This window comes from Schistocerca serialis, chromosome 2, assembly GCF_023864345.2.
Source record: "Schistocerca serialis cubense isolate TAMUIC-IGC-003099 chromosome 2, iqSchSeri2.2, whole genome shotgun sequence".
NCBI lineage: Eukaryota > Metazoa > Arthropoda > Insecta > Orthoptera > Acrididae > Schistocerca > Schistocerca serialis.
Genome location: NC_064639.1, coordinates 215,903,063 through 215,926,622, shown reverse-complemented (window position 1 = coordinate 215,926,622; position 23,560 = coordinate 215,903,063). Strand labels below are relative to the sequence as shown.

At 40.5% G+C, this 23,560-nt stretch overlaps 4 non-coding genes across 4 annotated transcripts; all 4 read left to right on the top strand.

The window, feature by feature from the left end:
* The first annotated feature begins 4,719 nt into the window (after positions 1-4,719).
* Positions 4,720-4,791, top strand: Trnah-gug (transfer RNA histidin (anticodon GUG)). The gene has a single exon. It is a non-coding gene; the product is annotated as a tRNA-His (tRNA).
* Positions 4,792-9,761: 4,970 nt separating this feature from the next.
* Trnah-gug (transfer RNA histidin (anticodon GUG)) lies at positions 9,762-9,833 on the top strand. The gene has a single exon. It is a non-coding gene; the product is annotated as a tRNA-His (tRNA).
* Positions 9,834-17,980: 8,147 nt separating this feature from the next.
* Trnah-gug (transfer RNA histidin (anticodon GUG)) lies at positions 17,981-18,052 on the top strand. Its single transcript has one exon. It is a non-coding gene; the product is annotated as a tRNA-His (tRNA).
* Positions 18,053-22,968: 4,916 nt separating this feature from the next.
* Trnah-gug (transfer RNA histidin (anticodon GUG)) lies at positions 22,969-23,040 on the top strand. Its single transcript has one exon. It is a non-coding gene; the product is annotated as a tRNA-His (tRNA).
* Positions 23,041-23,560: the final 520 nt, after the last annotated feature.

Below are 23,560 nucleotides of genomic sequence, written 5' to 3'. Positions count from 1 at the left end.
CGATGTTACATGAAATTTGCAAAACAAGCTCTCGTAGGTCAGGTATGAATATGCGAGAAGTTAAACCGTTACAAATCATCAGACAAGTAGTGCTCTGTGTTACAACAAAGCGAACTTACAGAACGCGCGAGGAAGCAGTGTCAATTAGTGACATTGATGTGAAAACATTATCCTTATCGATATTTTGCCGATGAACGAAATAACTAGAGAAAAAGTATTTATAAGCACATGCAGACATCACGTGAAAATACAATAAGAGAGTAAATTACATTACAAGATGCATCCATTAAAAAGTATATACATGTCGTAGTCTATTTGCTAGACAGTGCCCTCTAGTGTGTGTTCGAAAATGACGCCATTGTGAAGCGAACTCAGAGAACAAGACGGCAGCGCTGAAATCCGAGAAGCGTGTACTCAAAGGGAGCACGCCGTTGTCATGGTAACGCAGAAGCCAATGTGGCAGCTCAGAATCCACAGAAGTACCTATGGGGTAGTCATGGTAGCGATCCAAGAGGATATCTTCAATGACGGTTGTGCAGACCACTCATAACACAGGTTCCTGGAAAAACTGAAAATCATCATTATCACTTGACAGCGTGTGACTGAGAAATTGGTGTAATATAACGCAAAGATACAATGTAAATTTCATATAACTTCGCTAGTCACAAGCGTAAACGCTACATCATCTTTGTGTTTTCTGGTTAAGCCATCGTTTTCGTGCTCTCTGTCACTCTACTATTCCTGCCCTTACAGGACTGATATTCTAAAGATGACTGGAAGTTGAAGTCGAAGCCGGTCATAATAAATAAATATCATTGCAGTTTAGACTGTTATTTTAACCCCATTAAAACACGAAACATTTCAACTGTCTGGACGGGGACCACGTGGCATACAGGGCCACCACATCAGAAAGAGCTGAACGAAGTAAAATTCTAGGCACATCAGAAAATCCTGTCACACATTTAAATAAACGGGAATGTGATGTAAGCTACATATCTATCGTATGGATGTAAATGAAAAACCGATACTGTACCACGGGCATCTAGCTCGTATAACTAACTAGCTCTGTGATCGACGGAGGTAAAGTCTGAATACAAATGAAGGCGTATGCAAAGAACTGCACATATTGCAAACACATACTATGCCAAGCTGCAAAATGTGTGCTGCAAACCTCAACATGCTTCTTGCAGCTGCCGGCCGTTGTGAACGAGCGGTTCTAGGCGCTTCAGTCCGGAACAGCGCTGCTGCTGCGATCACAGGTTCGAATCCTGCCTCGGCCATGGATGTGTGTGATGTCTTTAGGTTAGTTAGGTTTAAGTAGTTCGAAGACTTGGGGACTGATGACCTCAGATGTTAAGTCCCATAGTGCTTAGAGCCATTTGAACGATTTGAATTTTCTTGCAGCTGGTTGCATGAGAAAGCCCATCAGAAAATAAGTTCAAAGCAAGCTACCATACCAGTCACCTGTAGCAAAAACGTGGAAGCAGCAGCCAAGAATACTATCACAACCAGAGCGGCACATGATAAGCTGGCCAGAAACAAAGAGCGGAAACCGCTTTGTTCCGGGTCCAACAGGCGCACAGGCATACCACTCGACTAGTCAAACCGAGCGAGCTGGAGCCATTGTTCGCACACTCGACTCGCGTGCGGGAGGACGACGGCTCAAACCCACGTCCGACCATCCAGATTTAGGTTTTCCGTGATTTCCCGAAATGGCTCCAGGCAAATATCTGTACGTCTCCTCTGAAAGGGTACGGCCGATTTCCTTCCCCGTCCTTGAAAACATCCGAGCTTTTGCTCCGTCTCTAATGACCTCCATGTCGACTGGACGTTAAACCCAGTCTTCCTTTTTCTTTCGACTGGCCAAAGGGATTAACACCTTACGTAAACGATCAACTGGTTCGGATTACCTTTACAATATTTCTTCTCTTCTTTTTCCGTTAGGGTCATTTAAAGGCCACGCGCCAACTTCAGTGCTTCCTCCTCTGTTCTTCTTTCTCCTTCCTCCAGTATTCATTAATCTTCCCACGTATCCTTTTTCTCTCCTCAGACCATTTTGACCCTGTCTTCTTCTCCTTCCTGCCTTGCAGTCCTTGCGTTTTTCACACATTCGTCTTAAAAATCTCTCTTTCCTAACTTTTTCAATTCAGGCTGTTGTTGACATCTTGTCCCAAAGATATTTAAAAATCTGTTTGGTTAATCTGTTGCCGTTCATTTTGTATAAATCTCGAAAGAATAGACGTCGCTTCTTCCATAGCGTTTCAGTTAGGTGTTCCATGTTCTTTGTTACTTCTTAATTTCCATACCACTGTATTTCTTAGCGGACCAAGTATTTTTCGAATGATTCTTCTTTCTAGGATTTTAAGTTTGTGTAATTTGTAATTCAGTACTAAACATTCAATTACATAAAGACATTTTGTTTTTACGACTGTGTTGTAGCGCTGTATCTTCAAATTTCTAGACAGACCTTTCGTTGTAAATGTACCTGGTTATACGATATGCTCTCTCCATTTTACGTACTCTTTCGTCTACAGTGAATTTTTCTAAGTCATTCTCTTGAATCTTTTTTTCTCAAATATTTACATTAATTAACCCTCTTTATCTGTCCAATATCTTAATTAGGATTCATGGGACAGGTCATAAATTTTGTTTTTCCTACAGAATTTCTTAAGCGTTCTGTTTTGGAAATTTCTTCTAAGAGTTTGTTTTGTATTTTTGGCATTAGTTATGTTTTCACAAAGAATGGAAAAATCATCCGAAAATGCTAGAAAGTGAATTACAGTACTTTTGTTCTCCATCCCCAGTGTTATAAGTAATAGCTTACGTTATTTCAGTTTTTGTTTCCATCGCTTATTTACTATTTTTCACAGGACGCAGCTGAAGAGGAGTGGAAACAGGCCTTCTCCTTGCCTTACATATGTTGTTATTTTGAATGCTTTAAGTATTTCACCGCAAAACTTTACTTTGGATCTGGTGTCTGTGAGAGTTTCGCAACTAAAATTTCCTAATTTCGCGTTAATGCAAAATTCTAAGATCACTTTATCTAGTATTCCGCTATCAATTGAACCAAATGCCTTTTTAAAATCTATAAATATTACATCTATATCCTTAGAGATTGTGTCTGTGATTGATTATTAACTTTAGGTTGAAAATATGTTCTGAGCAACATCTGCCCTTTCTGAATCGACTCTGATATGTTCCCAAATGGCTATCAAGTGTTGCTTCTACCATTGATGTGATGGCAAGAGGCGGTACCATTAATTCAGAAGCATATGACAACACATTAACAACCAGGAGAAGTTTTGCTGCAATACAATAACGCTCGGCCCCACACAAATCTGAGGACTGCTGAACACATCGAAAACAGGGTTGGACAGTGTTACTCCATCCAGCCTCCATCCAGCCCTGATCTAGGCCCCCTCGGACTCCCACTTGTTTTGACCATTAAAGGATGCCATTCGTGGAAGACATTTTGAGGACGATGAGGAGGTGATTCACACAGTGAAGCACTGGCTCCACCACCAGGACAAGGATTAGTACCGACAGGGCAGACACGCCCTTTTTTCGCGCTGGACAAAGGCCATAGAACGGGATGCAGATTATGTGGAAAAGTCCGGTGTGTGTATAAAACACCATTCTTTCGTGTGTGTAATTCACATCACGTTCACTAAAGAATTGTTAAAGAAAAAATGCAGTGCATTACTCTCTGGGCAATCCTCATACTTCAGTTACTAAACAACTATGAGATCGATTTCATCTACGATGGTAAGGATACGTGTCCCCTTTTTTTGTAGTTGTGTAATAACTGTTTTTCTTTTACGACATGCTCTACGTTCCTCAAGATCACCTCATTACGGATCTTTAGAATATAAAGCATATCTAATCCAATACTGTTTTATCTCATCGATCACTGTAGGTCACCAACACACGACTTCATAAATATGAAGCACTTTTAAATTTGAACACTATCCCGGAGTTATGATCCACACACAAGACAGCGGTCACCCGACTCCCAGATTTCGAAAAGCTCGTAGCAACTATTGCAACTGCTAAGACCTTAAATCCGGAGGTGCAATATTATTCGCTTAAGATATAGACGCAGATATTTTCCTGGGTCATTCCTTTTCTCCCTGTAATACCGCTTGTCTGATAACTGCAGTCTCTTAATAGGACTTCGAAAATTGCTAGTCCTCGCTCAATGCTGCCAGGACTATACCTCACTTCGACAGAATGTCGCTATTCCCTAAGCAAGCATAGTAGAGTCGGAGCACAGTACTCAGCAAGTATTATGAGTTCTACCGTGGAGCACACCTTGTACGAAATAGAGAAACTAACTCGTCTGCTCCCGGATACAGATGAAAGCGAGTATGGTATTCTGAAACCCCGATCCTTCTTCAATTTTGCTGTTATAAAATCTAAAGGCTAGTTTCAAATCAGAACGTTATTCTTGCGAACCACAGGCTGTATAGGCTCACAAATGATGCGTTAGGCTGTCTTCGCTGTACTTCTATAGATACATCGATGTTGCAGCTATCAGATGTCAAAAGTGCCTAATTGTTTTTAATGAAGTTAGTTAAACACTGTCTAAATTGTGAACCAAGTTTTCCTTACTACCGAAGGATGGAAAAAGCTGAGTCGGCGTTCGAGCGGAACCGAGTGACATCAGCAACTCTGCGGCCGCTAAGAGAACAGCGAAGTACACCCACGCTGAATCCACCAGCCGTGATAGTCTAGTGGTTAGGACATTGCGTTGTGGCCGCAAGAACCCAGGTTCGAATCCTGGTCACGGCAAAAGGTTAATATTTTAATGAAGAATGGCGCACCTGCACTTAACTTCTTCATTGATACATTACTTTCGTTAGCAAATAATTATTGGCTTTGTTCAAGTCAGTTAGATGCTACTAGACTTCGAAAACGATTTTGACACCGTTTATCACAAGAGACTACCAATGAAAATGCGAGCAACTGGAACATCATGTAAATTACGCACCAGGATTCGTGACTTTGTCAGGAAGATCGCAGCATGTTCTGACGAGTGAGAACAGAGCCAGGGAAACCGAAATTGCATCTGTCGTTCCACAAGGAACAGTGACAGGCTCTTTACTGTTTCTGATCTGTATAAATGAGTTTAGTAGCTTTTTGATATTGTTGAAAAATGAGATTGACAGAAAGTGCAAAAAAGCAAAACAGTAATGGCTAGAGAAAACTCTCCATCCGAACTGGTCCCTAAACCGACAGGCGTCACTCAATGTGGATATGGAGGGGCATGCGGTCAGTACATCACTCTTTCGGCCGTTGTCAGTTTTTGTGATCAGAGCCGTTACTTCTCAGTCAGGTAGCTTCCCAATTGCTCTCACAAAGGCTGGTAAACTCCAGTTGCCAAGAGCGTTCGACAGACACAAAGGATGGTCCATCTGAGTCCTAATCAAGCCCGACAGCGCTTAACTTCGGCGAACTGACGACAGCTGGTATAACCACTGAAACAAGGACGATGGTAATGGCTAGAGGAAATGCAAAATCGTAGCAGTTCGTATGACTACATGGATGATAAATACCACTTGCAGGAAAATTAAGAGACCTCTGCAGAAAAGGAAAGCAACTGCATCTCTATTAAGAGCTCAACTGGCAAGCCGGTACTAAACAAAAAAGGGGAAGACTGAGAGATGAAGAAGATATATAAACGGCTATGAAGAGAAAATAAACTTGAGAACGATGTAACGAAAAAGAGTGTGGAAGAGATGATACTATAAGAGGATTGTGACAGACCTTTGCAAGATCTTAGAGGAAAATAAAGTATCTGCGACAGACGATATTCGCTATGAAATGTTGAGCTCCTTGGGAGATAAATGAGATAGGCGAAATTAGCTCAGACTACGAGACGAATGTAATACTTGCTATTACAAAGAAAGCATGCGCTGATAGGTGTCGATATTACTGAACTACCAGTTTAGAAAGTCATACTAGCAAAATACTAACACGAATTCTTTATAGAATAATGGATCAACTTAAGAAGCCTATTTTGGATGACATTAGTTTGGTTTCCGGAGAAATGTACGAACACAAGTGGCACTGTTGATCGTATGAGTTACGTTTGAATATAAACTGAAAAAATGCAAACTTACATTTAACACATTCGTAGATTTAAAGAAAGTTTTTGAAAGTGTTATCTGCATCGCACTCTTCGACATTCGGAAGGTAGCAGGAAACGAACGATTATCAACAACTTGTGCAGAGAACAGACTGCAGTTAAAAGAATAGGAGGACATACAAGAGAGGCATTAGTTGAGAATGGAGTGAGATAACGTTGTTGCCTATCCTAAGTGTTGTTCAGTGTTCAGTCTGTACTTTGAGCAAGCAGTAAAGGAAACCAAGAGATGTCTGGAAAGGGAATTAAATTTTAGGGGGAAGAAATAAAAACTTTGAGGTTTGCCGACGACATAGTAATTCTAGGTCAGGCGGCAAAATAAATGCTGACAGGGAAGAATAGAGGATAGGATAAACTGCAGACTGACAATAGCAAGAATAGCAGTTCTGACAAGGAAAAGTTTGTTAATTTAAATTTAAGGAAGCCTTCTCTGAAGATATTTGTGTGGAGTGTAGCCTTGCACGGAAGTGACATGTAAATGAAAAACAATTCAGAAAGTAAGATGATGCGAGCATTTTAACTGTGTTTCTAAAGGAGGTAGAGCAGAGGCTAATGAAGTGTTGAAACAAATCGAAAGGGGAGCGAGGGAAGAAAATTTGTGCTTCACTTTACCGAAAGAAGGGATCCTGAGGCATCAGTGTGATGGAGAGAAGTCTGTTGGATAAAAATTGTCGTCGTTGTACAAAGATTGATTATAGAAAACAGGTTCAAGAGAATGTAGGGTAATAAAGTTGTGCGCTGAAGATAAACGGAAAAGAAAGAGGTTACAGTGCCTGCAAGATAAACGTTTCTTACATCTATAGGTGCCTCGTCAGTGTTGCTGCTTAAGTAATTCCAAAGACTATTCTATGGACAAGTTAATTAACAAAGGGAACTGATTAAGGCAATGTTCTCATTAAAATATCAATCATCTGCCTTGACCATCATTTGGACAGATGCAGATAACGGGTATTAGGTGGGCTTAGCAGATCCAGTATCTTCCATCCATCCGTAGGAGTGCTCTCCCTCTGATCTACACTGCACAGTAGGTACTTATTCTCCATCTGCTGCAGATATCGGTAATACTAACTTCATAGCCTTCCATCCAAACCCTCTAAGCTTCTTAATGGCTCTTCTAGGTAGAGAGAACCTCTTGCAAAGAACTGATTGCTCTAAAATCTTTATCTTTTTTCGCAGTTTTCAACAATTTTGTGGCTGCACATTGAATAACTTTGTGAGCCACCGGCAGGCATAGTGATGAACAACGAAGGTATAGCTAGGGATACCACTATTAAGTTTTTTCAAATTGTGATAAATTCTGTTAGCGTATATATACATGGTATTCTCACTTTTCGGTTTCATACGAAAAATATGTACTCTCTAAGTGATGATTACACCGTAAAATAACCGAAAAGACATTAAAGAGTAGAAGTTTATAAAATATATGTTGATTGCTTTTGAAAGCGGCTGTTATGTGAAGAGCAAAGTTTATTGAACTTACATATCTGAGGAGATTAGTATGTTACATCAAGTTCATATTTTCATCAATTCTTACATACAAGGACTCCAAATATTCTTCCACTTTCGGTAATTCCGTTTCTTGTGGTGTGTTAAAGTTGATTTTTCGGAACTAAGTGTCCATTTTCCGACAATCAGTTAATAAATCTTTAAAAAATGTTATTAACAATATCGTTTCCTCTTGCTTTCTCTCTAAAACAGTTAATTATAACATCTGTGGTATGAAAGAGTGTCGGGCCCGTTTTACACATAGGAGGTGGTTTACATGTATAAGAAGTAGGCATGGACCGAAAATTAAAGCCCTTGGAATAATTTTTTCCCTTAGTCGGTATAATTTTCTCTCCTTCTAAACTATTTATCACAGACTGTATTCCTTTCGTTACATGAGATTCAAACTAGTTGTGTATAATATGTTTGATACCCTTGTGAAGAGAACTTGAACTATGTGGAATCACACAGAAAAATGCTTTAGATATATAGAAAAATTACCAGCTGGTGGTTCTTTTAATGTAATCCTCGTAATTTTTGGCGAGTAAACGTGTAAATGGCATTCTCTGTCGAGCAAATCGTCTGCAACGCAAATTGTAATTCACTAAATCGTAGTAAACCGCCGGCCCAAGGAACTTTCGCCACAAGAGGGGAAAACAGCCAACGACTAATGTAAACTAAAATGTATGTAATCTAAATGTGAACAGCAGTCTAAAGATGAAACTGACGGTTTGAAACCGGTAACGCGTATATTTGTGAGAATAAGCAGCGTTATTTACAGTGTGTGGTTGATGTTCCCTTCTTCGCAAGAATCAACTTGTATTTTGAATACAGCTACATTCTACATTCTCAGTTTTCGACAAAATAACAATGTGTGATTAACATGGTGGAGCACCGTGGCTGTGGATTCAGTAAGATAAAAAAATTAAGTACTACTTCCTTTCCACTTACATGTAACACCAGGTAATTGGATGATAATTTACTAAAAGACGGAATAGTACTGTCTAGGACACACCACAGTGATTTGTGTTTTCAAATTGTCTGGGTAACATAATGAAGGTCACAATATTATTGATTTTCCTTGACACCGCGCAACAGTAGCTGCGATGAGTGTTCAGATAACTAGGCCTGAGGATGACCTATACTATCTGGAACCGACTATATAAAATAAATAAACTCTGATCTATTCTGTTACTCAATTTGTATTACTCAATTTGTATACGACTATTTAAATCGTTTGTGCGTCCTGCCCCATTGAGGGGTTTAACATAGCGTATTGTTATGTCAGGAACAATTCCTTGTGCTAATGTTGAATTATATACACCAGTAAGAAGATGACTTACTAAGTTAGAATGACTGGTATTATCATCGTATCTACATTAATACTTCATGGCATTTTTTTTTTTTGCATATTCTTACATAGATATAATAGTTTCTCTGTTGCTTCAGTGTTGCTTTTGGGTCTTTAAATATTTGTGAATCAACATTTTCAGTGTATCTTCTTGCTTCTTCAAGGAATGCACAAAATGGGATGTGCACAGAATTGGCAGATATTCATGAAATGATTAGTGTTGAGGATCGGGAGAAACTCCTTCAATTTATAATAGGTGTCGCAAGCGGGATGGTAAGCCTGGGTCTGAAGGAGAGGAAGTTAATGCTGTATTGTAGAATGTGAATAACATAGTCTGGGAGCTATTTATTTGTAGCTGACTCCATTCCACATTTATTGACATGAAGATGAATTTCTTGCTCCTTGAGGAAGGAAGAAGATACACTGATAATGTTTATCCACAAATATTGAAAGAACCAAAAGCAACACTGAAGCAGCAAATAAATTATTATATCTATGTAAGAATACGTAAACAAAAAAAAGCCACGAAGTATTACTGTAGCTACGAGGATAATTCAAGTCATTCTAACCTACTAAGTCAGCTCCTTAGTGGTATATACAGTTCAACACTAGCACCAACACAAAGACGTGAGATCTCAGTGTGCGTTCTCTGTCTTATTGCTCCCGCCTGTTGACCTGCGATCGAGACGCCACCTACCTGCTGGCGGCGTTAGTTTGCCAACTGGAGCGGAAAGGACTGTTTTATGCTCCCAGAGGACCTTTTGCAGACGAGCGACGGTAGCCGTGATAGTCTAGTGGTTAGGACATTGCGTTGTGGCCGCAAGAACCCAGGTTCGAATCCTGGTCACGGCAATATAGTGCTCTATTTTGTATTTCTTTTTACAGAGTTACTAATGTAGTCAACTGGAAATTGCTCATCAGGGCTACCAACATTAAACATTTGCGATTCACAGTTGCTTGGTAAAGGCAGTAATGGAATAGGAGGAACCACCCAAATGCTTTGTTTCCCTTTTCCGATACAGAAGGAGCGATGATTAGCAATAGAGCTATATTCAACAAAAATGGCATATTATGGATATTATTGGAGTATTGTGAATAGTTACAGATGACACAAACATAAAAAGAAATCTAATAAACTACTAGAAAGATCTGTTCATCAAACGTATAAAAACTGCGGACGTACATATATAAGATTTTGAATGTGTTTGTTTTTATCAAATAATACCTGACACATGAAAAATCATTTGGACGTGACACCGTACACAACTTACGACACATCTAAAAAATGTTTCTTCGCAGTGCGAATGTAATTGGATATAGAAGACATAAGAAATATCATATGTTACTTCCATACGGTGCCTTACTTTGACGAAACTGGTAAAGACATGCAAGAATTACCGGGTCCAAACAAATTATTCATGGTACCAATTAATGAATTCCTTGCAGTAGTCTCTTCAGATAACTGGATATACTACTGCTGCTTCTCAGTAATTTATTCTTCAATTAAATATATCACATGAACTATGTCTTTCTTTGAAATCAACGCCTCAGTTCTCGGATACAATACCAAGAACAAGAGTAATCTATATTAAAATTTGGAATCACATACAGTGGTGTACATAATTCAGGAATAGATATTTCCGACAGCGTGCCAGTAACCATAAAACGTCAGTTATTGATAAAGTACAAATTAGAAGAATCCTAAGGAATTTTATGGCAGCCATTTCCTTCTACTTCAGTGACGAATTTCTTAGCAAAACTAAATGGTGTCAATACTTAAAGTTAAATCACATTACATGAATGTAGTGTAACAAACGATTTCGGAACAGCTTCAGTGGAGCAAATGGAAAAGTCTAACTAAGCGTGCCATTTTATTTTCTTATTATTCTAGTCGCCTTATCAGTTTTGTGTGTGATGTGGCCTAATGAGTGAATTTTATTTTAACTGTAGTATTTTTGCTGCCGTAGCTTGCGAGGTTTTGCGTAATTACGAAGTGTACAGGGCGTATCAAAAAGAATAATCCAGTTTTAAAAAAGTCATAATTATTATGTTATCTGAGATATGTGCGTGAACAACAAACTGTTGAAAAGAGCAAATTCTCGAGTTTTATATGGTACCCTCTAGGTAACAGCAGTATGCACCCACTTCAGTTCTAGTAAAAATGGTGTCGGGACAACAGAGAGTGTTTTTGTGTTCTACGTTTTGCGCAGTATGGGTCAGTAATAACTGTTCAGTGTGACTTTCATATTAGGTATGGTGTGGATCCTCCTACAGAACAGAGCATTAGACGATGTAACTAACAATTGCGACAAACAGGTTGATTGCGTAAAGGCAAATCGCCAGACCGTCCCCAAGTCTCTGACTCAGCTGTCTAACGCATACACCATAGTTTCACAAGCAGTCAGCAGAAATCCGTTCGCCGTCCTGCTCGACAGCTCTACACGCCCCCCATGTTCGTCTGGCGTGTGTCGCATCGACGTTTACACACGAAACCGTACGAAATTCAGATACTGCAATCTCTTCGTGAAGATGGCAAACAACAGCGTGTGAAGTTCTGTAATTTCGTCCTTGGCAAGATGGAGCATGACAATTTAGTTCCACGCTTAGTCTTTAATGACGAGGCAACATTCCATTTAAATGGAAAAGTGAACCAACATAACGTGAAAATATGGGGTATGGAATAACATGAGAGGGACTCTCCAAAATTTAATGTGTTTTGTGCAGTTTCAGGGGAAAAGGTATATGATAAATTTTTCTTAACTGAAAACACTGTTACAGGAAGCACATATCTCGATACGCTTGAGAACTTTCTCTTCCCAGAGCTGGAGACTGATTCGAATGACTTTATTTACCAACAGGGTGGGGCACCGCCACACTGGCATCTGGAACTGCGAGAACCTGTGAATCAAAGGATTACTGAACTATGGTTCGGTCGCATTGGACCAGATGATTCAGCCTTAGTTTACTGGTCTGCAGGGTCACTGGACCTGGATGTATGTGATTATTTCTTTTAGGGGTTTATAAAAGGCTCTGTTTATGTGCCTCCTTTACCAGCAACAATGAATGACCTAAGACATCGCATAACAGCAGCTGTGGAAGCTGTAACTGAAGACATACTTGTTGCAGTGTGAGAACAATTTCAAAACTACATTGACATACGCCGTACCTTCAAGGGGGGCATACTGAATACCTGTGAAAAGGTATGAAAAGAAAAACTTTTTAAATTTTCCATTCACCCAAATACAAAATTTATTGTATATGTTTATTAGTTTCAGAAATATAGATGTGCCAAATCGGATGATTCTTTTTGATACATGCTGTATTTTATTATATCCTGAAGTTCGTCTAACTCAAGTTACTTGACTTGTTTCTAGGTGCTCACAGATTTTTTTTTTTTTTGAGGGCTTTGTTCAACTCTCTGAGTCCCTTTTTGTGTAGATGAGACATCTAGGCGTTGCTGTGGGACCACTTTGCTTGTTGGTATTCACGTACACGTACAGACGCCGTTGTTGCTGATGTCTGTTCTGTTTCCGCAGTCGGCGACGTCACGCACGCATCTCCGCCGGAGACGATGCCCCCAGGGGCCGGTGGTATCAGAGCTCGTGCAGGTGCTGCTGGTGATATAGGCTGCGCTCCACTCGGCCTGAACGCTGACGCTTCGCAATCCGACGCGGCGCTATATAGCCCAGGCCGCGGGAGCGACTGTTGCACACAGACGAATACACCAAGAGTATTTATACGTCTCTCATTACCACATTGACATCTGCACGGATCACACTCATTCACAGCACTACCGATGCCACTACATGCTCATGCCAACCAAACTGGAAAGTTGGTGGATTCCGTTCTCCATTACCAATACGTAATATGGCCGAAGCGGACATTACCCCACTACTGACACGGTGGTCATCCTGTCAAACGCATATCCAAATGCAGTATGTTTGCGATTCAGAACTCATCGAAGAATGGGTAAGTTTGAAAGCTGATATTTTAAGAACAACTTTCAAATACTACACTCACAAGCTAAGTATAAGGGGCGAATAGTCCGTAGGACCAAACAGGCACAACCTTTAATTCGCTAATGTATTAAACATTAAGTGAAAGGCCAGGAAAGTTGGCGAAAACAAATCACAGAATTTTATTTTTTCTACTTGGGAGACCTGTATAAAAACGAGATAAACTCCCGGCCAACATCACCAAAATAAGGCGTTTTAAATCGAAAATGACGGCCTTAGTCCGGCAGTGCGTGGACGGTGGACGAAGAAAAGTCCGAAGCTAGGACAAAATTACTCGGAAAATACGTCATTACACCATGTGATCAGGGAGACATCGGAGGAAAAGAAAGGAATAAAAAACTGTGCTGAGAGACGACCAAGGGGAATAAAACAGCACACAGACAGCAATGAAACAGTGTTGTGCCGGAACAGAAATAGTAGAGTGACTAGCGAAGGTCCTTTAGCATATTTTGCAACAAGAGTAAATGTTGTAATAGAAAAAATCTGACAAGTGCGAAAAGGACTCGTGTTCCTATGTATGAAGATAATAATGATAGTTATCTGAGGCTCAATGGCCTGGTGCGAATTTTTCTATTGGACGCCACTACGATGACTTGCATTTTCTCACCTGCCCCAGATAACCAACCTGATAAAGAGGAGGGGGGGGGGGCAATTTTTGGAATTTGTGGTAAGTTCCTATGGGACCAGACTGCTGTGGTCATCGCTCCCTAGGCTTACACACCACTTAATATAACTTAAACTAACTTGCATTAAGGACAACACACACACTCATGTCCGAGGGAGGACCGGGGGAAGCCACGCAAACCGTGGCAAAGGTGCCTCAGAGCGCGTAGCTAACCCGCTTGGGGGGGGATACAGTTTAACGTAGAACCCGACTCCGTACATCGTTGAGAGGTGAAGACCAGGTTTTAGTTTGCGAGTATCAAAATCTGTGACATGTTTAGCCGTATATTTTGATTGCTATCACTTGAAGCTTAAATTACACTGTCGGAAAAAAATCGCAACACCAAGGGGGAGTTGCGCAACGTAAAGGGGGAAAGTTGGTAGGCATGTTTCTATATCTGAAAGATGATGTCTTTTTAAATTACTCATCAGTAGCATAGGAGTGGCGCTAGTAGCGCAACTGTGAGGATGCAAATCAAGTTTGCTTTAAATACATGCTGTAACGGCCTTGAGCTTTAGTTACTTTTGACATTGGACGTACTGAGTTGTTAGTCAAGAACGCCTTTAAGGCGACAAAGACGCCGGTATCAACACCTCACTGAGTTCGAACAAGGTCGTGTCATAGGGCTAAGAGAAGATGGATTTTCCTTTTGCGATATTGCACAAAGACTTGGCAGGAATGTAGCCAATGTTCATGATTGCTGACAGCAGTGATCATGAGAATGTACGGTCGCAAGAAGACCGCGTTCAAGTTGGCAACGTGGCACTACCAGAGGGAAATGATCGTGTTCGGCGCACAAAAAAAAAAAAAAAAAAAAAAAAAAATTCAAATGGCTCTGAGCACTATGGGACTTAACAGCTGAGGGCATCAGTCCCCTAGACCTTAGAACTACTTAAACCTAACTAACGGCCGGCCGGAGTGGCCAAGCGGTTAAAGGCGCTACAGTCTGGAACCGCGAGACCGCTACGGTCGCAGGTTCGAATCCTGCCTCGGGCATGGATGTGTGTGATGTCCTTAGGTTAGTTAGGTTTAAGTAGTTCTAAGTTCTAGGGGACTGATGACCTTAGAAGTTAAGTCCCATAGTGCTCAGAGCCATTTGAACCTAACTAATCTAAGGACATCACACACAACCATGCCCGAGGCAGGATTCGAACCTGCGACCGTAGCGGTCGCGCGGTTCCAGACTGAAGCGCCTAGAACCGCTCGGCCGCTCCTGCCGGCTTCGACACAGAGTTCCGAGGCAGATGCCCTGTAGCGTGCATTCCACAGACCCCAAACCACCGCCATTTTCGACTTCAGTGATGTGTTTAGAGAGCTCATTGGGCGGTAGGGTTGAAGTCTGTGGTGTTCTGATGGAAGTTGGTTCTGCCTCGTTGCCAGTGACGGTCGTGTGTTGGTTAGAATGAGGTCAGTTGAGGAACTGCAAGCAACCTGTCTGCGCGCTAGACACACTGAACCTACACCTGGAGTTATAGTCTGGGATGCGATTTCGTACGACAAGACGAGCAATCTCGTGGTTATCCACGCACCCTGACCTCAAACATGCACGTCAGTCTGGCGATTCGACCTGTAGTGCTGCCATTCAATAACAGCATTCCAGAGGGTGTTTTCCAACAGGATAATGCTCGCCCACATACCGCTGTTTTAACTCAACACGATCTACAGTGTGTCGACACGTTACCTTGGCATACTCGATCACCAGATCTGTCTTCAATCGAGAACGTATAAGGCATCATCCGATGACAAATCCAACGTCATTCACCAACAGCGTTAATGTCCCTGTATTGACCGACCAAGTGGAACAGGCATGGATCTGAAAAACTGACATCCGGCACCTGTGCAGTACAATGCACGCACGTCTGCATTGCTTACATTCGACATTCTGGTGCCTACGACGTTTATTACTGTAGCACCATTTCACATTTGCAATGGCTTATCTCGCGTTTACATGAACTTGTGATGCAGCAATATTAATCGGTTACATATGATACCCAAGAAATGTATTTCCGAAATTTCATTGCTCAACACTAATTATTGCCCCGTGTTGTGATTTTTTCCGTCAGCTTATTTACACCGCCAGGAGACCATAGATATTGAATTTCAAATAAATTTCAACTAAATATCTGTACCAGTTCCTGAGAAAAAGAGTTTTTTTCAGACGGTCGTGTCTTTTGATTTTCAATGTCGTAGAATGCACGTTTCTTACACTGCCAAGGGATCGTAGAATTCAGTACCTGACATAAACTTCAACTTGACATCCGTACCCGTTCCTGAGAAAAAGGGGTCTGAGCGTTCGGACAGACAGGCAACGAAGCTATCAGACGGTTCCGTTTGTTATCGACTGAGTTACCTAACCCTAAAAATCGATAATTAACATTTAATGTAGCGCATAGAAACAAGAGCCTGGACTATGCCCGAAAGTAATAAACAGACTGCGGCTATATAAGGACTACTGAGCCACAAGTTAATACCAGAAACATTTATGATTACCAGAAACCAGCCGCGGAACCCAATAGAGATAAAAAGTTCTTGGAGCAACTAGACGAATATTTGGAAACACGCAAACAGTATCATCCTGCCAACTAGATTCAGCGCTGTATTGTGTTAACGAAACCATAGCCGCACCAGAAAGATCATACAAAGCTAAACTGACACAGTCTGCATACTGTGATTAATGTCAACTAGTGGAAAACGCAGCGCACATGATATGCGAAAATATCAGAATTTGGAACAGATACCTGTTTTACCTTGACTTACTATTTCATTTCGGTCATATACATTCTAAGGTACATAAATGAAGTAGTTCAAAGGTTGTTTCTTCCTTTTACTTTCACCAGAGATTTCTCGGCATTCTTTCCGAGTACTTAGTGGCACGAAAGGTGAAACTGGCGAATGTCATGTGCGGCTGTAATGGGAGAGAGGGTCAGGGTGGCGGAAAAAAGAAATTTCAAAAAGTGTAGCGGATCGCGAAAACCAGGAAGAAGGCTCATCACCTAAGAAAAACGTCGGGACTATACCAAAACAAGGAAAATTCATATTCCATGGAAATCAACGTAAATTATTACCTTTAATCAAACTTAAGCAAATCACTTTTTTGCGTTAATAACCCAGTTGCAGTATCTTATTAGCGCCTTCAGCTTACCTATCACGAACGCGTTCATTGAGTCGCAACGATCGCCTTAAAAGCCAGAAAACTCATCCTCATTCGTGGGAATGCACTTCTCTTCTTTTAAGCCTTCTGTATTGGTAGAACAGCTTTCTGCAAGTATGTCTAAGATATTTCGGTTGTTGAACAACCATAAAAACGATTTCATCTACAATCTGTGGAAGGGGTATGTATCTCTCTTTTTCGTAATTATTTTTTCCTTTTACGACATGTTCCACATTCTTAAAGATCACCTCGTTATGGATCTTTAGAATATAAAATATATCTAATATAATACTATCTTTGTGCTGGCTTAAGCTGTCGCCAGCACACTGGTCGGCAATGATGTAGCGCGATGATCGATAGTAGGCGCTGGATCAAATGCGCCGTATCAGGAGAGAGACCAGAGATATACCAACAAGCAACACGCTGCCAACGCCCTCTTGGCAGCATGTGTTCAGGCTACCGCCACTGACCGGAGGATCTCACTCAACTCACGCTATACCTTGGCGTCTTGTCAGTTAGATGTAGTGTGCAACATCATTTGTTTAAGCCAGAGACGCACATCTTTTTCTGGATCATTTTCTTTCTCCCTCTAAAACCGCTTGTGTGATATCTGCGGCCTCTTGATATGACTTCGCACATTGCTGTTCCTCCCTTACAGCTACCAGAATGTCACTAATCCCTAAGCAAGCCTAGAAGAGTCGGAGCAGAGTATTCAGACGTATTATGAGTTCCACCGAGGAACACACCTTGTACGAATTAGAGAAACAAACTCGTCAGCTCCAGGATGTAAATGAAAGCAAGTATGATATCCCGAAAGCCCTATCCTTCTTTCAGTTTGCTGTTATACAATCTAAAGGCTAGTCCGCTCATGCTCATTTCAGATCATAACGTTATTCTTGCGAACCATTGTCTGCATAGGCTCACAAATGATAAGTTAGGCTGCATTCACTGTACTTGTATAGACACATCACTGTTGCAGCTATCAGATGTCAGAAGTTCCTAATCGTTTTTAACAATGTTAGTTAAACACGGTCTAAATTGTAAACCAAGTTTTCCTTACGACCGAAGGACGAAAAAAGCTGAGTCGGCGTTCTAGCGGAACCGGGTGACGTCAGCAACTCTGCGACCACTAACATAAGAGCAAAGTACAACCACGCTGAATTCACCAGCCGTGATAGTCTAGTGGTTAGGACATTGCGTTGTGGCCGCAAGAACCCAGGTTCGAATCCTGGTCACGGCAAAAGGTCAATATTTTAATGAAGATTGGCGCAGCTACACTGAACTACTTCATTGATACATTACATTAGTTATTGATTTTGTTCAAATCGATTCCATGGTACTAGACTTCGAAAATGATTTTGACACCGTTTCTCACAAGCGACTACTGACGAAAACGTGAGTAACTGGAATATCGTCTAAATTACTCACCTGGATTTGTGACTTTCTGCCACGAACATCGCAGCATGTACTGACTACTGGGAACGAAGCACATGAAACGGAAATTGCATCTGTCGTTCCACAAGGAACAGTGACCCTTTACTGTTTCTGATCTGTGTAAATGTATTAGGAGAGAATCTCAGTAGCTATCTTATAATTCTGAAAAACAGTTTGACAGATAGTGCAGAATAGCAAAGCGGGAATGGCTAGAGAAAACTCTGTCCGAACAGGCCTCGGAAAGCCAGGAGTACCGACTGACTACCACGTCATCCTCAGCCGACAAGTGTCACTGGGCTCATAAGAGCCGGGCGGTGATCCGTGAAAGTCCTAACCAAGCACGACAGGGCTAAAATTCAGTGATCTTACGGCAACTGTTGCAACCACTGCTACAAGGCCGATGGTTATGGCTAGACAGGAAATGCAAAATTATAGAAGAACATATGAGCACGTGCAAGATAGATGCCGCCTGCAGGAAAATTGAGAGACCTCTGCAAAAAAGGAAAGCAGCTATATCAATATTAAGAGCTTAGGTGGTAAGCCAGTACTAAGCAAAGAAGGGGAAGACTGAAAGATGAAGAGAATATAATAACGGCTATGCAGAGAAAATAAATTTGGAAACGATACAATGGAAAGAGTATGGGAGAGACGATACTGGGAGAAGATTGCGACAGACCATTGCAAGACTTAGACGAAACAAGGTATCTGGGTCAGACGATATTCCCTATGAAATTTTGAGCTCCTTCGGAGAGCTAGCCACGATAAAGATAAATAAGACTGGCGAAATTGCCTCAGACTAAAAGATGAATGTAATATTTCACATTATTGTGAAAGCATGCGCTGATAGGTGTCGATAATACCGAACTCTCAGTTACTAAGTCATACTTGCCAAATGCTAACACGAATGGTTTACAGAAAAATGTATCAACTGATAGAAGCCTATTTCGGATGACATTGGTTTGGTTTCCGGAGAAATGTACTAACACGAGAGGCACTATTGACCCTAGGAGCTACGTTTGAATACAAACTGAAGAAATGGAAACCTACATTTAACGCATTTGTAGATTTAAAGAAAGTTTTTGAAAGTCGTATCTGCATCACACTCTTCAAAATTATGAATGTAGCAGGAGTAAAACACAGGAAGCGATCGATTATCAGCAACTTGTGAAGAAACCAGACTGTAGTTAAAAGAATAGGACATGCAAGGGAAGCAGTAGTTGAGAAAGGAGTGAGACAGCATTGTTGCCTATCCCCCAGCGTTGTTCAGTATTCAGTTTGCAATTTGAGCAAAGAGTAAATGAAACCAAGGGACGTATGGAAAGGGAATTAAACTTCAGGGGGAAGAAATAAAAATCTGGGGTTTGCCGATGATGTAGTAATTCTAGGAAAGGCAGCAAAAGAGTTGCATAGCAGTGTCTTGAAAAGAGATTATGAGTGAAAGTCAGAGAAATTAAAGAATGGGCACTAAATGAGACACTAAACGTTGTAGATTAGTTTTGATATAGTGGTAGAAAAACTGAACAGCGAAAGAATAGAGAATAGGATAAAGTGCAGACTGGCGATAGCAAGAATAGCGGTTCTGAGAAGGAAAAGTTTGTTAATTTAAATGTGAGGAAGCCTCTTCTGAAGATATTAGTCTGGAGTGTAGCCTTGCACGGAAGTGTTACGTTTTTGATAAACAATTCAGAATGTAAGATGATACGGGCTTTTTGTTTCTACAGAAGATAGAGCAGAGGCTGATGAAAGGTATTGAATCAAATCGGAAGGGGGAGGGGGGAGAAAATTTGGACCTTCATTTACCGAAAGGAGAGATTCTGAAGTGTAAGGAGATAAGTGTGTGGGATAAAAACTGTCAAAGTTAGACAAAGATTGACTATAGAATACGGGTTCAAGTGTATCTAGGGCAACGTCAATGTGCATTCAAGATGAACTGAAAAGAATGAAGTTACAGCGTCGGCGAGATAAATGTTTCTTATACCAGAAGGTGTCTATTTAGTGATGGTGCGTGAGAACAAGTAATTCCAACGACTAATCTATGGGCAAGCTAATTAAAAAAGAACTGATTGACGCAAATTTCTCATTAAAATATCAATCTTCTTTCGTGACCAAGATTAGAACCTGATGCAGATAACGGCTGGTAAGTGGGATTACCAAATCCAGTATCTTCCATCCATCTGTAAGAGTGCTCTCTATCTGATCTAAACTGCACAGTAGGCACTTCCTGTCCGTTTGATGCAGTATATCGATAATACTACCTTCATTGCCTTCCATCCAAACCCTCCAAACTTCTGAACGGCCACTCCAGATAGAGAAACCCCTCAGTTTAGAACTGATTGCTCTCAAAATATTTATCTTTTTCCGCAATTTTCATTGATTTTGTGGCTTTACATTGAATACCATTCTGACCCACCTGCAGCTATATCGATGAACAACGAAGGGACACCGCTGTTAAGTTTTTTCACATTGTGACAAATTCCGGTACGTGGAATACATGGTATTCTCACTTTCCGGTTTCACACGAAAAATACGTGCTTTCGAAGCGATAAATTACACCAGAAAGTAACCCAAAAGACTTTAAAGAGTATAAATTGTTATGTTAATGTGTTGATTGATTTCATTTATGTGAAGACCAACATTTATTGAACTTAGATGTCTGAGAAGCATAGTATGCTCCATCAAGTTCATATTTTCATTAATTCTTACACCCAAAAATTCAAAAATTTCTCCCACTTTCGCTAATTCCGTTTCTTGTAGTGTGTTAAAATAGTTTTATCGGAACTAACTGTCCATTTTTCGATAGTGACTTTGGAAAATGCTATTAACAACATCGTTTTCTCTTGCTTTCTCTCTAACAGAGTTAATTATAATACCTGCTGCATGAAAGAGTGTCAGGTCCGTTTTATACATAGTAGATCGATTACATGTATAAGGAGTGGTAAAGGACCGAAAATAAAAGCCCATGGAATTATTTTTTTCCTTAGTCGGTATGATTTTCTCTCCTTCTCAAACTACTTGATTTATCACATATTGTACTCCTTTCGTTAAATATGATTCAAACTAGTTCCGTATAATAAGTTCAATTCCATATAGTTTAAGTTTTTTTCAAAAGAATATCACAAAGAAAAATGTTTTAGACATATGTTGCAAAATTATCAGATGGTGGCACTTTTTATGTAATCATCGAACTTTTTGGTGAGTAAATGTGTAAATGGCATTCTCTGTCGAGCAAGCCGTCTGGAGCGCAAATTGTAATTCACTAAATAGTATTAAATCGCCGATACAAGGAACTTCCACCAGATGGGGGAAAACAGAAAACAACTAATGTAAACCGCCGGCTCAAGGAACTTTGACCACAAGAGGGAAAACAGTCGTCAACTAACGTAAATTGAAACGTATGAAATGTAAATGTGAACAGCAGTCTAAAGGTGAAACTATCGGTTTGAAACCGGTACCGCCTCAGTTTGTAAGAATAAATAGCGTTATTTGCAGAGGCTGATTGCTGCTTTCTTCTTCGCAACAATCAAATTGTATTTTGAACACGACTGCGGTGTAAAAGACTTCTCAGTTTTCGACAAAATGATAATGTATAATTAACATGGTAGAGCACGGTGGATTCACTAAGATAAGATAAATTAAGTACATAGTTTCCATTTACATGTAACACTAAACTAAAGTTGTATTAGTTTAACGAATATTTTGAAAGAAAAGATACTAGTAGGTAAACTGAATGATAATTTACTAAAGGATGACATAGTGCTGTGTAGGAGACACCACATTGATACGCCAGCTGGTCTGGCCGTGCGGTTCTAGGCGCTTCAGTCTGGAGCCGCGTGACCGCTACGGTCGCAGGTTCGAATCCTGCCTCGGGCATGGACGTGTGTGTGATGTCCTTAGGTTAGTTAGGTTTAAGTAGTTCTAAGTTCTAGGGGACTGATGAACACAGATGTTAAGTCCCATAGTGCTCAGAGCCATTTGAACCACATTGATATATATTAACACAATCAATATCACAATATTATTTATGTATTGTGATGTACACTGTTTTACACAATTTTTATACAATTATTTAAATACTTTGTGCATCCTTCCCCATTGAGGGATTTAACAAAGCGTATTGTTATCTCAACAAAAATTCCTTGTGCTAATGTTGAATAGTATACAACACCAAAGAGATTACTTAGTAGGTTAGAATGACTGGTATTATGTTCGTAGCTCATTTATACTTCGTTGCATTTTTTATAATAATCTTACATAGATGTAATAGTTTCTCTGCTGCTTCAGTGTTGCCTTTGGTTGTTTAAATATCTATGGGTCAACATTTCTTCTTTAAGGAATGCACAGAATGGGATGTACACAAATTTGGCAGATACTCATGAGATGATTATGGCTCAGGATCTGGGGAAATTCCAGAAATTTTTGGTAGGTGTTGAAAGTGGGATGGTGTGGATGACATAAGTTGGGAGCTACTTATTTGTAGCTGACTCCATTCCACATTTATTCACATTAAGATGAATTTCTTACTGTCGACTAACTACCGCTAACGTTTAGAGAATCACCAATACAGAGACGTGAGTTCGCAGTCTGCGTCCTCCGTCTTGCTGCTCGTCTGTTGCTCTGCGATCGAGACGCCACCTACCTGCTGGCTGACTTAGTTTGCCAACTGGAGCGGAAAGGACCGTTTTCTTCCTCTAGAGGAGTGTTTCCACAAGAGCAGCGACGGTAGCCGTGATAGTCTAGTGGTTAGGACATTGCGTTGTGGCCGCAAGAACCCAGGTTCGAATCCTGGTCACGGCAATATAGTGCTCTTTTTTTATTTCTTTTTACAGAGTTACTAATGTTGTCAAAATGTCTCTTGAAAATTCCTCATTCAGGTTACCAACATTTAACAACTGTGATTCACACTCTGAGATATTTTTTACATATTTCAGATATGATATAAGTCGATCATCGAATTATTATCAACACAATTCTACTAAATAAAGATGAGCTTGGTGTGTCAGATGCTCAACTGCAACCTGCATGGTAAAGCCAGTAGTGGTATAACAGGAACCGACCAAACGTTTTGTTTCCCTTCTCAGATACAAAAGAAGCGATGTTGAGCAATAGAACTATATTCAAGGAGAATTGCACATTTTGGACATCGGTTGACTATTGTGAATAGTTATAGAAAGCTCGAAAATGAACAGCAATCCTAATAATTTGCTAGAAAGATCTGTTGATCACATGTATAAAATATGTGGACGTAGAGATGTAAGATTTTGTGTTAGATTTTATCGAGTAATACTTGATACATGAAAAATCATTTTGATGGAAT